Raw genomic sequence first — 17072 nt, forward strand, 5'->3', positions numbered from 1 at the left:
AACTAAAACTGCACGCACCCTTCCACATCCCTTCCGCGCCCACACCTCACAGCCACGGTGAGGGCTTGCAAACGCCTCCCTCGCCACCGGCTGCTGGCGTTTCTCCCCCCGGCCGCCCCCCCCCTCACCCTCACCCCCCTCACCCCAACCCCCCGCACACTTTACCCCCTCCGAGCCAAACCTTCCTTGCCCCTCCAATCACACGGCACAGGCTGGTGCTGGAACGTCACACCCGGCCGGCGCGCAGTCTGCCGGCAGTTCCTCCGCTCGCCAACAGAGGTCGCTGGTGGTTGGATCAGCCCGCATAACCGCCCGTTTCCACAGACGCCAGCAGAGGGAGCTGGTGCTACTATCACCGCCGCTGGGGCCCTTCAGCCCGTCAATGCCGGCAGCCCTGCTCGTTCCCGGGAAACGCAGCGGTCGGCCGTCAGTGATTGCTTCGGCGGCCGGCCAGATTCATCGCATGTTTGCGTGGGATCGCTGCACCGGGGCTGAGGTGAGCGTCCTTCCCCCTTCGAATGCTGACCTCCGCAGTGGTAAACGTGGGCCCCTCCTTGCCGCGGCAAACGGGACTCCAATCCGCTCATACAGGGTGTGCACGCTCTCCCTCAACTTCGGAGAGGGTCGCTTCTCATGGCCATTCGTCATTGTGGATGTGTCCCAGCCGTGCGGTGCGGACTTTCTACGGGCACATTCCCTGCTCGTGGACGTCAAGCTGCAACGTTTGGTGCACTCCGTCACCTTGCAGCCTGTTTCCCTCTGCGTGGGCGACCCGGTCGTGCTGCCTGATGGGCCCCTGTCGTCCGTAGGCGTTACGTTCTCGCGCATTCTGGCTGAGTTCCCCGACCTCCTCGCCCCCCGGTTCCACTCCTCCGCCCCGAAGCACGGGGTGGAGCATCACATTCCCACCACTGGCCCGCCCCTGCACGCCCGGGCGCGGCGTCTCCCACCGGACAAGCTCCGTCTCGCTCGGGAGGAGTTCCGCCTTATGGAGTCGCTGGGTATTGTGCGCCGCTCAGACAACTCGTGGGCGTCCCCGCTCCATATGGTTCCCAAGGCAGACGGTGGTTGGCTTCCTTGCGGGGACTACCGTCGGCTTAACGATGCTACCATCGCTGACAGGTATCCGGTCATCCACATTCAGGACTTTAACGCACACCTGGCTGGGGCCAGGGTGTTTTCCAAGGTCGATCTGGTGCGTGGCTACAATCAGATTCCCGTCCACCCAGACGACGGCCATCGTGACGCCATTTGGCCTTTTCGAATTCCTCCGTATGCCGTTCGGACTTAAGAACGCGGCGCAGGCTTTTCAGCGGCTTATGGACTGTGTGTGCCGTGGCCTGGACTTTATGTTCGTGTACCTCGATGACATTTTGGTGCCAAGCCGCTCGAGACAGGAACATGCTACCCATCTTTGAGGATGTAACTAGGAAAATTGACAGGGGAGAGTCAGTGGATGTGGTGTACCTCAACTTTCAGAAAGCCTTCGACAAGGTCCCACATAGGAGATTAGTGGGCAAAATTAGGGCACATGGTATTGGGGGTAGGGTACTGACATGGATAGAAAATTGGTTGACAGACAGAAAGCAAAGAGTGGGGATAAATGGGTCCCTTTCGGAATGGCAGGCAGTGACCAGTGGGGTACCGCAAGGTTCGGTGCTGGGACCCCAGCTATTTACGATATACATTAATGACTTAGACGAAGGGATTAAAAGTACCATTAGCAAATTTGCAGATGATACTAAGCTGGGGGGTAGTGTGAATTGTGAGGAAGATGCAATAAGGCTGCAGGGTGACTTGGACAGGTTGTGTGAGTGGGTGGATACATGGCAGATGCAGTTTAATGTAGATAAGTGTGAGGTTATTCACTTTGGAAGTAAGAATAGAAAGGCAGATTATTATCTGAATGGTGTCAAGTTAGGAGGAGGGGGAGTTCAACGAGATCTGGGTGTCCTAGTGCATCAGTCAATGAAAGGAAGCATGCAGGTACAGCAGGCAGTGAAGAAAGCCAATGGAATGTTGGCCTTCGTAACAAGAGGATTTGATTATAGGAGCAAAGAGGTCCTTCTACAGTTGTACCGGGTCCTGGTGAGACCGCACCTGGAGTACTGTGTGCAGTTTTGGTCTCCAAATTTGAGGAAGGATATTCTTGCTATGGAGGGCGTGCAGCGTAGGTTCACTAGGTTAATTCCCGGAATGGCGGGACTGTCGTATGTTGAAAGGCTGGAGCGATTGGGCTTGTATACACTGGAATTTAGAAGGATGAGGGGGGATCTTATTGAAACATATAAGATAATTAGGGGATTGGACACATTAGAGGCAGGAAACACATTCCCAATGTTGGGGGAGTCCAGAACAAGGGGCCACAGTTTAAGAATAAGGGGTAGGCCATTTAGAACGGAGATGAGGAAGAACTTTTTCAGTCAGAGAGTGGTGAAGGTGTGGAATTCTCTGCCTCAGAAGGCAGTGGAGGCCAGTTCGTTGGATGCTTTCAAGAGAGAGCTGGATAGAGCTCTTAAGGATAGCGGAATGAGGGGGTATGGGGAGAAGGCAGGAACGGGGTACTGATTGAGAGTGATCAGCCATGATCGCATTGAATGGCGGTGCTGGCTCGAAGGGCTGAATAGCCTCCTCCTGCACCTATTGTCTATTGTCTATTGTAATCGAATATTGCTGCCGCAATAAACTTCTTTAACAAAGAACAAGCCTCCAGACTCGCCATACACTGTAGGCCCCGACATTGTAGGCCCTGACACTGTAGGCCCGGACACTGTAGGCCCGGACACTGTAGGCCCGGACACTGTAGGCCCGGACACTGTAGGCCTTGACACTGTAGGCCTGGACAGTGTAGGCCCGGAGGCCGACGCCTTGTCTCGACCCGCGGTCCACGCCGTCCTGCAAGTGGCAGATGGTATCGACTACTCAGCCCTGCCGGCGGCCCAGTTGACGGACGTGGAGATGTCCGCCTATCGTACCGCCGTTTCGGGCCTGCGGTTGGAGAACGTTCCCTGTGGCACTGGGGGTGCGACGCTGCTGTGCGATGTATCCACTGGGCAGCCGCTTCGTGTGGCATGGGTTGCATAAACAGGTTGGGCATTGGGCGCGCACCTGCATCCCGTGCCAAACTGCCAAAGTACAGCGGCATGTGCGAGCGCCGCTCCAGGAGTTCATTATCCCTCGACAGCGGTTCGACCACTTCCACGTGGACATTGTGTGGCCGCTGCCGCCTTCTCGGGGCTTCACCCACCTCCTGACCGTGGTCGACCGTTTCACGCGGTGGCCGGAGGCGGTTCCACTGCCGGACACTTCTGCCTCTACTTGTGCCCGTGCCTTGGCGGCTCACTGGATTGCCAGGTTTGGGGTGCCGCCACGACCGACCGACCGAGGGCCGCAATTCACCTCCGAACTGTGGTCGTCCATGGCTCAACTACTGGGGGTTAACCTGCACCGCACCACAGTGTACCATCCGCAGGCGAACGGCCTGGTGGGGCGTTTCCACCGCCAGCTCAAGGCCGCCCTGAAGGCCTGGCTCGTTGGCCCGGACTGGGTCGACGCATTGCCGTGGGTTTTACTGGGCGACCGCACTGCACCCAAAGAGGACTTGGCCACCTCCTCGGCTGAATTGGTGTATGGGGCCCCGCTGACAGTGCCCGGAGAGTTCGTTCCATCAGCCCAGGGTCAGGCGGCACAACCATCGGCCGCCCTGCAACGCCTTCGGGAGACGGTGGGCTCGCTGGCACCGGTGCCGACGTCTCGCCACGGTTCGGTTCAGTCACACGTCCCTTCTGCCCTGCAGGACTGTCCATTTGTTTTCCTGCGCCGGGATGCCCACCGGACGCCCCTTCAGCGTCCGTATGAAGGGCCATTCAAGGTGCTCGAGCGTGGCTCTGCCACCTTCGTTTTGGACATGGGGGGTCGTCCTGAGACTGTCTCTATTGCGCGGCTAAAGCCGGCGCTCGTGGACGTTAGCCAGCCGGTCCTCCTGGCGCGCCCTCGCCCTCGGGGTCGTCCTGCGTCCCGGCCCTTACCCCCAGCGTCCCCTTGGCTTTCTTCCCCTGGCGGGGTGGTTCCGGTTCCTGCGCCCGCCGTGGTGCGCACACGGGCTGGTCGTCTCATACGTCCCCCTGTCCGTTTCGTGCCTCCGGTTCTTGGGGGGGGGGGGGGTCCTGTGGCGGTGCCCGGGGATTAGGCCACTCCCTGGGTCATTCCCCTCGGCACAGGTTGGACAGGGTTGGGGAGGGGATTAGTGCTAAAGGGTTTGCCTGAAGGGGCTGGAGAGATAACTGGTGCTTGAGACTGGAGAGGGAGAGTGCATGTTCTGTTGCTGCATTAACATTACTGTTAATATCTACCTGGCGTCTTGCCTGATTCCTACTGCGCCCAGACCCACTACACAATAATAATAATAATATATTCCTTTATTTGCTCCGATATCTCTCCTTCACGCACTTGGGGTGAAGGAGTCTGTCACTGAAGGGGCTACTCAGTGCAGTGACAGTGTCGTGCATGGGGTGGGAGTCGTTGTCCAGCAGCGATGTTAGCTTTGCCATCATCCTCCTCTCTCCTACTGCCTGCACTGAGTCGAAGGGGCAGGGCAACCCAGGACAGAGCTGGCCTTCCTGACCGGCTTGTCAAGTCTCTTCCCCTCCGCCGCTGAGACGCTGCTGCTCCAGGAGACCTGAAGAAAACTGAAGCAAAAGAGCGACCAAAGTCTCCCTTTGGTTACTAGCGGCCAAGGTGTCTGCGGGCCTGAGGGGCCGATAAACGGGGAGGGGGGCAATCGTTCCTCTGGACACAGGGAACTGCAGATGCTGCTGGTCGCACACAAAACACTCACACACACAAAGCACTGCAGTGACTCAGCCAGCGCCTCTGGAGAAGGTGGATGTTCCGACTGAGTTAGGCCTAAAGCCTGAGTTAGGCCTAAAGGGCCCTGAGATAAATAGGCGATGGAGCGCCACGGGTTAGCGGTGAAATGTGAGGCCGCAGGAAGGAATATCGGTGGAGGTGGCCGGGTTAGGGGGGGGTTGGACGAAGGGGCGGGAGATAGTGAGCAAAGATAGTGGTGCACATCCAGGTTGGACACAGGTAAGTCATAAGTGATAGGAGCAGAATTAGGCCATTCGGCCCATCAAGTCCACTCCGCCATTCCATCGCGGCTGATCTGTCCCGTACTAATCGGGAATCACTCTTATCTATCTCTGCCTTAAAAATATCCATTGATTTCTGCGGCACAGAATTCCACGGATTCTCCGCCTTGTGCCTGAAGAAATTCCTCCTCATCTCCTTCTTTTGATTCTGAGGTGAGGCCTCTCCCCGAGGCTCTCCCACGAGGGGAAACATCCACTCTATCCTGGCCTTTCACAGTACGCTAAGTTGCAATCAGGTCCCCCCTCGTCCTTCTGAACTCCAGAGAGTACAGGCCCAGTGCCCACAAACACTCATCATTGGTCAACCTACTCATTCCTAGGATCATTCTTGTAAACCTCCTCTGGACCCTCGTGCAGAGCCAGCACGTCCTTTGTCAGATGTGATTCCCAAAATTGCTCCGAATGTGGCCTGACCAGCGCCCCAGGGCCTCAGCATTACATCTCTGCTTTTGTATTCTAGCCCCCTTGAAATAAATTGTGCTTGCCAATGGGAGCGAGAGGGAGACAAGGGTGGGCTGTTGAGTTTTCTTGGTTCTTGGTCCTCCAAAATATCCCAAATGGAATTTAAACGGGAGTGTGGACTTAAGCAAGAAGGGCTTCTTGGAGAAGAAGAGCTGCCTTAAATGTAGTTGCGTCTGGTTGAGTAACTAGAGTAGGGTGAAGACTATTCCATGCTTTAATTGAGCCTTTGAAGAACGAATTGCTGTACACATCTGTCTTGGCAGCTGGTATCTCGAATTGAATCAAATGCCCTGGTGGTCTGCTCCTGATAGAGTTTGGGTTTGGTGTAGATGTGGTTATCTATGTCGAGCTGACCATTTAACATTTTGTAAAAACAGGTCAAACGGTGGGCTTTACGTCTGTCTTGGAGCGGCTTCCACCCCAATGAATTTAGAAGTTTGGCAACACTCGCTTCTCTCTCATAGGTATTTGTGACAAATCCAGCTGCCTGTCTTTGGACACGTTCGGTGGAAGAAATGTTTCTATTTGTGTATGGGTCCCATGCTGTAACTGCATAGCCCAAATGAGGTCCCACAAGGAAAGGGTCAAGGATAACTTCTCCTTGATAGAAGTTGAACAATGATAAAAGTTGCGAGAAAATCTAGGACACCTGTTGCTTTCACCGTTGCACGATGAGTCTGGCCATTCCAACATAGATCGTTCTGTAATTTGATGCCAAGATACTTGGTCTGTTTGGATTCTTCAATGGTGGCACCCAGTCGACCCATTCTTTCATCATATGTCAGTCCTGCCATCCCGGGAATTAACCTGGTGAACCTACACTGCACTCCCTCAATAGCAAGAATGTCCTTCCATAAATTAGGAGACCAAAATTGCACACAAAACTCCAGGTGCCGTCTCACCAGGGCCCTGTACATCTGCAGTAGGACCTCCTTGCTCCGAAACTCAAATCCTCTCGCAATGAAGGCCAACTTGGAGATATTGCATCCATTAGCTTTCTTCACTGCCTGCTGTACCTGCGTGCTTACCTTCAGTGACTGATGTACAAGGACACCCAGGCCTCATTGCACGTCCCCTTCTCCAAAACTGACCATTCAGGTAATAATCTGCCTTCCTGTTCTTGCCACCAAAGTGGATAACCTCACATTTATCCACATACTGCATCTGCCATGCGTCTGCCCACTCACCCAACCTGTCCAAGTCACCCTGCAGCCTCATAGCATCCTCCTCGCAGCTCACACACAAACTCGGACATGTTGCATTTAATTCCCTCGTCCAAATGGTTAATATATATATCAAATAGCTGCGGTCCCAGCACCGAGCCTTGCGGCGCCCCACTAGTCACTGCCTGCCATTCTGAAGTTAATTCCTACTCTTTGCTTCCTGTCTGCCAATCAGTTCTTTATCCATGTCAACACCCTACCCCCAATACCACATGCTCGAATTTTGCTCTTGTGTGGGACCTTGTCAAAGGGTTTTTGAAAGTCCAGATACATCACATCCACTGGCTCTCCCTTATCTATTCTACTTGTTACCTCCTCAAATAATTAGTCAAGCATGATTTTCCCATCATAAATCCACGCTGACTTTAAAACAGAGAAACATAGAAAATAGGTGCAGGAGGAGGCCATTCGGCCCTTCGAGCCAGCACCGCCATTCATTGTGATTATGGCTGATCATCCACAATCAGTAACCCGTGCCTGCCTTCTCCCCATATCCCTTGATTCCACTAGCCCATAGAGCTCTATCTAACTCTCTTTTAAATCCATCCAGTCAATTGGCCTCCACTGCCCTCTGTGGCAGAGAATTCCACAAATTCACAACTCTCTGGGTGAAAAAGTTCCTTCTCACCTCAGTTTTAAATGACCTCCCCTTTATTCTGTGGCCCCTGGTTCTGGACTCGCCCAACTTGGGAACATTTTTCCTGCATCTAGCTTGTCCAGTCCTTTTATAATTTTACATGTTTCTATAAGATCCCCTCTCATCCTTCTAAACTCCAGTGAATACAAGCCTAGTCTTTTCAATCTTTCCTCATATGACAGTCCCGCCATCCCAGGGATCAATCTCGTGAACCTACGCTGCACTGCCTCAATTACAAGGATGTCCTTCCTCAAATTAGGAGACCAAAACTGTACACAATACTCCAGATGTGGTCTTACCAGGGCCCTATACAACTGCAGAAGGACCTCTTTACTCCTATACTGAAATCCTCTCGTTATGAAGGCCAACATGTCCGATCGTTCTGTAATTTGATGCCAAGATACTTGGTCTGTTTGGATTCTTCAATGGTGGCACCAAGGATATTGTATGATGTTTCGCCTGGTTTACTCCTCCTGGTGACACGCATGGTTTCACATTTGGAAGGTTTGAACTGCATCCCCCGTTGTTGTGACCACGCAACCATAGTATCGAGATCTTTAGACCTCAAATTGGACAATCCAATGGGTTGGGTTATAGACAATAAACAATAGGCAATAGGTGCAGGAGGAGGCCATTCAGCCCTTCGAGCCAGCACCGCCATTCAATGTGATCATGGCTGATCATTATCAATCAGTATCCCGTTCCTGCCTTCTCCCCAAACCCCCTGACTCCACTATCCTTAAGAGCTCTATCTAGCTCTCTCTTGAATGCATTCAGAGAATTGGCCTCCACTGCCTTCTGAGGCAGAGAATTCCACAGATTCACAACTCTCTGACTGAAAAAGTATTTCCTCATCTCCGTTCTAAATGGCCGATCCCTTATTCTTAAAACTGTGGCCCCTGGTTCTGGACTCCCCCCAACATTGGGAACATGTTTCCTGCCTCTAACGTGTCCAACCCCTTAATAATCCCCTCTCATCCTTCTAAATTCCAGTGTATTGTTGTGTTGTGTTGGGATGGGTCCTGATCGCATGCATGGGGCGAGCACAAATTGAAGGGTTTCAAAAAAGAGTGAACCCTCTGAGGTGAGGCCCTGTGCAGACAGAGCCTGCCTGCATCTCACAAATACAGGCAATGCAGCTTCTCCAAGGCTGGAGATGTGAAACCTTGCGAACCATGGTGATGACACAAGTGAAAAAAAGGTGTGAACGGCTCCATCTCATCTCCTTCAGCTGCAAATTCTGGCAAACACAACACCCCCCACTGTGGTTTTCAGCATTCCTTGCGACTCGGGACGGTTTTCTCTTGCTCCCCCCCCCCCCCCCCACGAAGCCTAGATGCAGGAGTAGGCCATTCGGCCCATCGAGCCAGCACCGCCATTCAATATGATCATTGCTGATCATCCAAAATCAGTACACCGTTCCGGCTTATTCCCCATATCCCTTGATTTTCTCAGCCCAAAGAGCTAAATCTAACTATCTCTTAAAAACATCCAGAGAATTGGCCTCCACTGCCTTCTGTGGCAGGGAATTCCACAGATTCACAACTCTCTGGGTGAAAAAGTTTTTCCTCATCTCAGTCCTACATGGCCTACCCCTTATTCTTAAACTGTGACCCCTGGTTCTGGACTCCCCCAACATCGAGAACCATTTTGCGGCATCTAGCCTGTCCAATCCCTTAAGAATTTTATATGTTTCTATAAGATCCCCTCTCATCCTTCTAAATTCCAGCGAATACAAGCCCAGTCGACCCATTCTTTCATCATATGTCAGTCCTGCCATCCCGGGAATTAACCTGGTGAACCTACACTGCACTCCCTCAATAGCAAGAATGTCCTTCCATAAATTAGGAGACCAAAATTGCACACAATACTCCAGGTGCCGTCTCACCAGGGCCCTGTACATCTGCAGTAGGACCTCCTTGCTCCTAAACTCAAATCCTCTCGCAATGAAGGCCAACTTGGAGATATTGCATCCATTCGCTTTCTTCACTGCCTGCTGTACCTGCGTGCTTACCTTCAGTGACTGATGTACAAGGACACCCAGGTCCGTTGTACCTCCCCTTCTCCAAAACTGACCATTCAGGTAATAATCTGCCTTCCTGTTCTTGCCACCAAAGTGGATAACTTCACATTTATCCACATACTGCATCTGCCATGCGTCTGCCCACTCACCCAACCTGTCCAAGTCACCCTGCAGCCTCATAGCATCCTCCTCGCAGATCACACACAAACTCGGACATGTTGCATTTAATTCCCTCGTCCAAATGGTTAATATATATATCAAATAGTTGCGGTCCCAGCACCGAGCCTTGCGGCGCCCCATTAGTCACTGCCTGCCATTCTGAAGTTAATTCCTACTGTTTGCTTCCTGTCTGCCAATCAGTTCTTTATCCATGTCAACACCCTACCCCCAATACCACATGCTCGAATTTTGCTCTTGTGTGGGACCTTGTCAAAGGGTTTTTGAAAGTCCAGATACATCACATCCACTGGCTCTCCCTTATCTATTCTACTTGTTACCTCCTCAAATAATTAGTCAAGCATGATTTTCCCATCATAAATCCACGCTGACTTTAAAACAGAGAAACATAGAAAATAGGTGCAGGAGGAGGCCATTCGGCCCTTCGAGCCAGCACCGCCATTCATTGTGATTATGGCTGATCATCCACAATCAATAACCCGTGCCTGCCTTCTCCCCATATCCCTTGATTCCACTAGCCCCTAGAGCTCTATCTAACTCTCTTTTAAATCCATCCAGTCAATTGGCCTCCACTGCCTTCTGTGGCAGAGAATTCCACAAATTCACAACACTCTGGGTGAAAAAGTTCCTTCTCACCTCAGTTTTAAATGGCCTCCCCTTTATTCTGTGGCCCCTGGTTCTGGACTCGCCCAACTTGGGAACATTTTTCCTGCATCTAGCTTGTCCAGTCCTTTTATAATTTTATATGTTTCTATAAGATCCCCTCTCATCCTTCTAAACTCCAGTGAATACAAGCCTAGTCTTTTCAATCTTTCCTCATATGACAGTCCCGCCATCCCAGGGATCAATCTCGTGAACCTACGCTGCACTGCCTCAATTACAAGGATGTCCTTCCTCAAATTAGGAGACCAAAACTGTACACAATACTCCAGATATGGTCTTACCAGGGCCCTATACAACTGCAGAAGGACCTCTTTACTCCTATACTGAAATCCTCTCGTTATGAAGGCCAACATGTCCGATCGTTCTGTAATTTGATGCCAAGATACTTGGTCTGTTTGGATTCTTCAATGGTGGCACCAAGGATATTGTATGATGTTTCGCCTGGTTTACTCCTCCTGGTGACACGCATGGTTTCACATTTGGAAGGTTTGAACTGCATCCCCCGTTGTTGTGACCACGCAACCATAGTATCGAGATCTTTAGACCTCAAATTGGACAATCCAATGGGTTGGGTTATAGACAATAAACAATAGGCAATAGGTGCAGGAGGAGGCCATTCAGCCCTTCGAGCCAGCACCGCCATTCAATGTGATCATGGCTGATCATTATCAATCAGTATCCCGTTCCTGCCTTCTCCCCATACCCCCTGACTCCACTATCCTTAAGAGCTCTATCTAGCTCTCTCTTGAATGCATTCAGAGAATTGGCCTCCACTGCCTTCTGAGGCAGAGAATTCCACAGATTCACAACTCTCTGACTGAAAAAGTATTTCCTCATCTCCGTTCTAAATGGCCGATCCCTTATTCTTAAAACTGTGGCCCCTTGTTCTGGACTCCCCCCAACATTGGGAACATGTTTCCTGCCTCTAACGTGTCCAACCCCTTAATAATCCCCTCTCATCCTTCTAAATTCCAGTGTATTGTTGTGTTGTGTTGGGATGGGTCCTGATCGCATGCATGGGGCGAGCACAAATTGAAGGGTTTCAAAAAAGAGTGAACCCTCTGAGGTGAGGCCCTGTGCAGACAGAGCCTGCCTGCATCTCACAAATACAGGCAAGGCAGCTTCTCCAAGGCTGGAGATGTGAAACCTTGCGAACCATGGTGATGACACAAGTGAAAAAAAGGTGTGAACGGCTCCATCTCATCTCCTTCAGCTGCAAATTCTGGCAAACACAACACCCCCCACTGTGGTTTTCAGCATTCCTTGCGACTCGGGACGGTTTTCTCTTGCTCCCCCCCCCCCCCCCCCCCACGAAACCTAGATGCAGGAGTAGGCCATTCGGCCCATCGAGCCAGCACTGCCATTCAATATGATCATGGCTGATCATCCAAAATCAGTACACCGTTCCGGCTTATTCCCCATATCCCTTGATTCCCTCAGCCCAAAGAGCTAAATCTAACTCTCTCTTAAAAACATCCAGAGAATTGGCCTCCACTGCCTTCTGTGGCAGGGAATTCCACTGATTCACAACTCTCTGGGTGAAAATGTTTTTCCTCATCTCAGTCCTACATGGCCTACCCCTTATTCTTAAACTGTGACCCCTGGTTCTGGACTCCCCCAACATCGAGAACCATTTTGCGGCATCTAGCCTGTCCAATCCCTTAAGAATTTTATATGTTTCTATAAGATCCCCTCTCATCCTTCTAAATTCCAGCGAATACAAGCCCAGTCGACCCATTCTTTCATCATATGTCAGTCCTGCCATCCCAGGAATTAACCTGGTGAACCTACGCTGCACTCCCTCAATAGCAAGAATGTCCTTCCATAAATTAGGAGACCAAAATTGCACACAAAACTCCAGGTGCCGTCTCACCAGGGCCCTGTACATCTGCAGTAGGACCTCCTTGCTCCGAAACTCAAATCCTCTCGCAATGAAGGCCAACTTGGAGATATTGCATCCATTAGCTTTCTTCACTGCCTGCTGTACCTGCGTGCTTACCTTCAGTGACTGATGTACAAGGACACCCAGGCCTCATTGCACGTCCCCTTCTCCAACACTGACCATTCAGGTAATAATCTGCCTTCCTGTTCTTGCCACCAAAGTGGATAACCTCACATTTATCCACATACTGCATCTGCCATGCGTCTGCCCACTCACCCAACCTGTCCAAGTCACCCTGCAGCCTCATAGCATCCTCCTCGCAGCTCACACACAAACTCGGACATGTTGCATTTAATTCCCTCGTCCAAATGGTTAATATATATATCAAATAGCTGCGGTCCCAGCACCGAGCCTTGCGGCGCCCCACTAGTCACTGCCTGCCATTCTGAAGTTAATTCCTACTCTTTGCTTCCTGTCTGCCAATCAGTTCTTTATCCATGTCAACACCCTACCCCCAATACCACATGCTCGAATTTTGCTCTTGTGTGGGACCTTGTCAAAGGGTTTTTGAAAGTCCAGATACATCACATCCACTGGCTCTCCCTTATCTATTCTACTTGTTACCTCCTCAAATAATTAGTCAAGCATGATTTTCCCATCATAAATCCACGCTGACTTTAAAACAGAGAAACATAGAAAATAGGTGCAGGAGGAGGCCATTCGGCCCTTCGAGCCAGCACCGCCATTCATTGTGATTATGGCTGATCATCCACAATCAGTAACCCGTGCCTGCCTTCTCCCCATATCCCTTGATTCCACTAGCCCCTAGAGCTCTATCTAACTCTCTTTTAAAGTTCCTTCTCACCTCAGTTTTAAATGGCCTCCCCTTTATTCTGTGGCCCCTGGTTCTGGACTCACCCAAAATTGGGAACATTTTTCCTGCATCTAGCTTGTCCAGTCCTTTTATAATTTTATATGTTTCTATAAGATCCCCTCTCATCCTTCTAAACTCCAGTGAATACAAGCCTAGTCTTTTCAATCTTTCCTCATATGACAGTCCCGCCATCCCAGGGATCAATCTCGTGAACCTACGCTGCACTGCCTCAATTACAAGGATGTCCTTCCTCAAATTAGGAGACCAAAACTGTACACAATACTCCAGATGTGGTCTTACCAGGGCCCTATACAACTGCAGAAGGACCTCTTTACTCCTATACTGAAATCCTCTCGTTATGAAGGCCAACATGAGTTGCTGCTTTACAGCGAATGCAGCGCCTGAGACTCAGGTTCGATCCTGACTACGGGTGCTGCACTGTAAGGAGTTTGTACGTTCTCCCCGTGACCTGCGTGGGTTTTCTCCGAGATCTTCGGTTTCCTCCCACACTCCAAAGACGTACAGGTATGTAGGTTAATTGGCTGGGTGAATGTAAAAATTGTCCCTAGTGGGTGTAGGATAGTGTTAATGTACGGGGATCACTGGGCGGCACGGACATGGAGGGCCGAAAAGGCCTGTTTCCGGCTGTATATATATGATATGATATGATATGTCCGAGTTTGTGTGTGAGCTGCGAGGAGGATGCTATGAGGCTGCAGGGTGACTTGGATAAGTTGGGCGAATGGGCAGACGCATGGCAGATGCAGCATAATGTGGATAAATGTGAGGTTATCCACTTTGGTGGCAAGAACAGGAAGGCAGATTATTACCTGAATGGTCAGTTTTGGAGAAGGGGACGTGCAATGAGACCTGGGTGTCCTTGTACATCAGTCACTGAAGGTAAGCACGCAGGTACAGCAGGCAGTGAAGAAAGCTAATGGATGCAATATCTCCAAGTTGGCCTTCATTGCGAGAGGATTTGAGTTTAGGAGCAAGGAGGTCCTACTGCAGATGTGCAGGGCCCTGGTGAGACCACACCTGGAGTATTGTGTGCAATTTTGGTCTCCTAATTTATGGAAGGACATTCTTGCTATTGAGGGAGTGCAGCGTAGGTTCACCAGGTTAATTCCCGGGATGGCAGGACTGACATATGATGAAAGAATGGGTCGACTGGGCTTGTATTCGCTGGAATTTAGAAGGATGAGAGGGGATCTTATAGAAACATATAAAATTCTTAAGGGATTGGACAGGCTAGATGCCGCAAAATGGTTCCCGATGTTGGGGGAGTCCAGAACATTAGCTTTCTTCACTGCCTGCTGTACCTGCACGCCAACTTTCAGTGACTGGTGTGCAAGGACACCCAAGTCTCGCTGCACCTCCCCCTTACCTAACCTCACACCATCGAGATAATAATCTGCCTCCGTGTTTTTACCGCCAAAGTGGATAACCTCACATTTAACTATATTATACTGCATTTGCCACGCATCTGCCCACTCACTCAACCTGTCCAGGTCACCCTGCAACCTCCTAACATCCTCTTCACAGTTCACACTGCCACCCAGCTTTGTGTCATCTGCAAACTTGCTAGTGTTACTTCTAAATTCTTCCTCCAAATCATTAATATATATGGTAAACAGTTGCGGCCCCAACACTGAGCCTTGCCGCATTCCCCTCGCCACTGCCTGCTATTCTGAAAAGGACCCGTTTACTCTTACTCTTTGTTTCCTGTCTGCCAACCAATTTTCTATCCATGTCAACACCCTACCCCCAATACCATGTGCTCTAATTTTGCTCACCAATCTCCTGTGTGGGACCTTATCAAAGGCTTTCTGAAAGTCTAGATACACTACATCCACTGGCTCCCTTTCATCCATTTTACTTGTCACATCCTCAAAAAATTCCAGAAGATTAGTGAAGCATGATTTCCCTTTCATAAATTCATGCTGACTTGGACTTATCATTTTACTGCTATCCAAATGCACTGTTATTACCTCTTTAATAATTGACTCCAGCATCTTCCCCACCACTGATGTCAGACTAACTGGTCTATAATTCCCCGTTTTTTCCCTCGCTCCTTTCTTGAAAAGTGGGATAACATTAGCTACCCTCCAATCCACAGGAACTGATCCTGAACATTGAAAAATGATCACCAATGCGTCCACAATTTCTAGAGCCACCTCCCTGAGGACCCTGGGATACAGACCATCAGGCCCAGGGGATTTATCTACCTTCAGTCCCATCAGTCTACCCAATACTATTTCTCGCCTAATGCAAATTTCTTTTAGTTCCTCTATCCCCCTAGATCCTCTGTCCTCTAGTATATCTGGGAGATTGTTTGTGTCTTCCTTAGTGAAGACAGATCCGAAGTACTTGTTCAACTCTTCTGCCATTTTGATCAGTCACTTGTCTCGACCAGCCAGTCAACACAAGGCACCAGGCACTTAACTTGACCAGCCGGTCGACACAAGGCACTAGACACTTGTCTCGACCAGCTGGATGGCACTAGGCACTTGGCACTTGCTTTGACCAGCTGGTATCACAAGGTACACACTTGTCTCGACCATCCGGTAACACAAGGCACTAGGCACTTGTCTCAACCAGCTGGTAGAAACAATGCACGAGGCACTTGTCTCGACCAGCCGGTAGACACAAGGCACTGGGCACTTGCATCAACCAGTCGATAACACAAGGCACTAGGCACTTGTTTCGACCAGCCGGTAACACAAGGCACTGGGCACTTGTCTCGACCAGCCGGTAACACAAGGCACTGGGCACTTGTCTCGACCAGCTGGTTTAAACAAGGCCCTTGGCACTTGTCTCGATCAGCCGGTCGACACAAGGCACTAGACACTAGTCTTGATCAGTCGGTCGACACAAGGCACCAGGAACTTGTCTCGACCAGCTAGTCTAGACAAGGCACCAGGCACTTGCTTTGACCAGCCGGTCGACACAGGGCACTAGGCACTTGTCTCAACCAGCCTGTAGGCACAAGGCACTTGTCTCAACCAGCTGGTAGACACAGGGCACTTGTCTCGACCAGCAGTTTGACACAAGGCACGAGGCACTTGTCTAGGTCAGCTGGTTGACACAAAACACTAGACACTTGACCAGCCGGTCGACAGAAGGCATTAGGCACTAAACGTGACCAGCCAGGTCAACACAGTGCTCGAGGCACTTATCTCGACCAGCCGGTAGACACAATGTACTAGGTTGACCATTGACCAGCCGGTCGACACCAGGTACTTGTCTCGACCAGCCAGTAGGCAAAAGGCACTTGGTACTTGCTTTGACCAGCCGTTCAACACAATGCACTAGGCACATGTCTCGACCAGCTGGTTGACACAAAGCTCTAGACACTTGTCTCGACCAGTCGGTCGACACAAGGCACTAGGCACTAAACTTGACCAGCTCGGTTTGACAGAGGGCACTGGGCACTTGTCTCAACCAGCTGGTTGAAAGAAGGCACAAGGCACATCTTGACCAGCTAGTCAAGACAAGGCACGAGCCACTTGCTTTGAACAGCCGGTAACACAAGGCACCAGGCACTTGTCTCGACCAGCCGGTAACACAAGGCACCAGGCACTTGTCTCGACCAGTTGGTTGAAACAAGGTACTAGGCACCTGTATCGACCAGCCAGTAGGCACAAGGCACTTGCTCATGTTTCGACCAGCCGGTCGACCCAAGGCACTAAGCACTTAACTCGACCAGCTGGTCAATGCAAGGCACGAGGCACTTGTCTCGATCCGTTGGTCAAAACAAGGCACAAGGCACGTCTTGACCAGCTGGTTGAGACAAGGCACGAGCCACTTGCTTTGACCAGCCAGAAACACAAGGCACTAAGCTCTAGTCTCAATCAGTCGGTCGACAGGGCACAGGGCACTTGTCTCGACCAACCCCGAAGACACAAGGCACTTGGTACTATTCTCGACCAGCCGGTCGACTCAAGGCACTACTGTCAAATTCTCCCAGTACTGTAACAC

This window comes from Rhinoraja longicauda, chromosome 2 (assembly GCF_053455715.1).
Source record: "Rhinoraja longicauda isolate Sanriku21f chromosome 2, sRhiLon1.1, whole genome shotgun sequence".
NCBI classification, from domain to species: domain Eukaryota; kingdom Metazoa; phylum Chordata; class Chondrichthyes; order Rajiformes; family Arhynchobatidae; genus Rhinoraja; species Rhinoraja longicauda.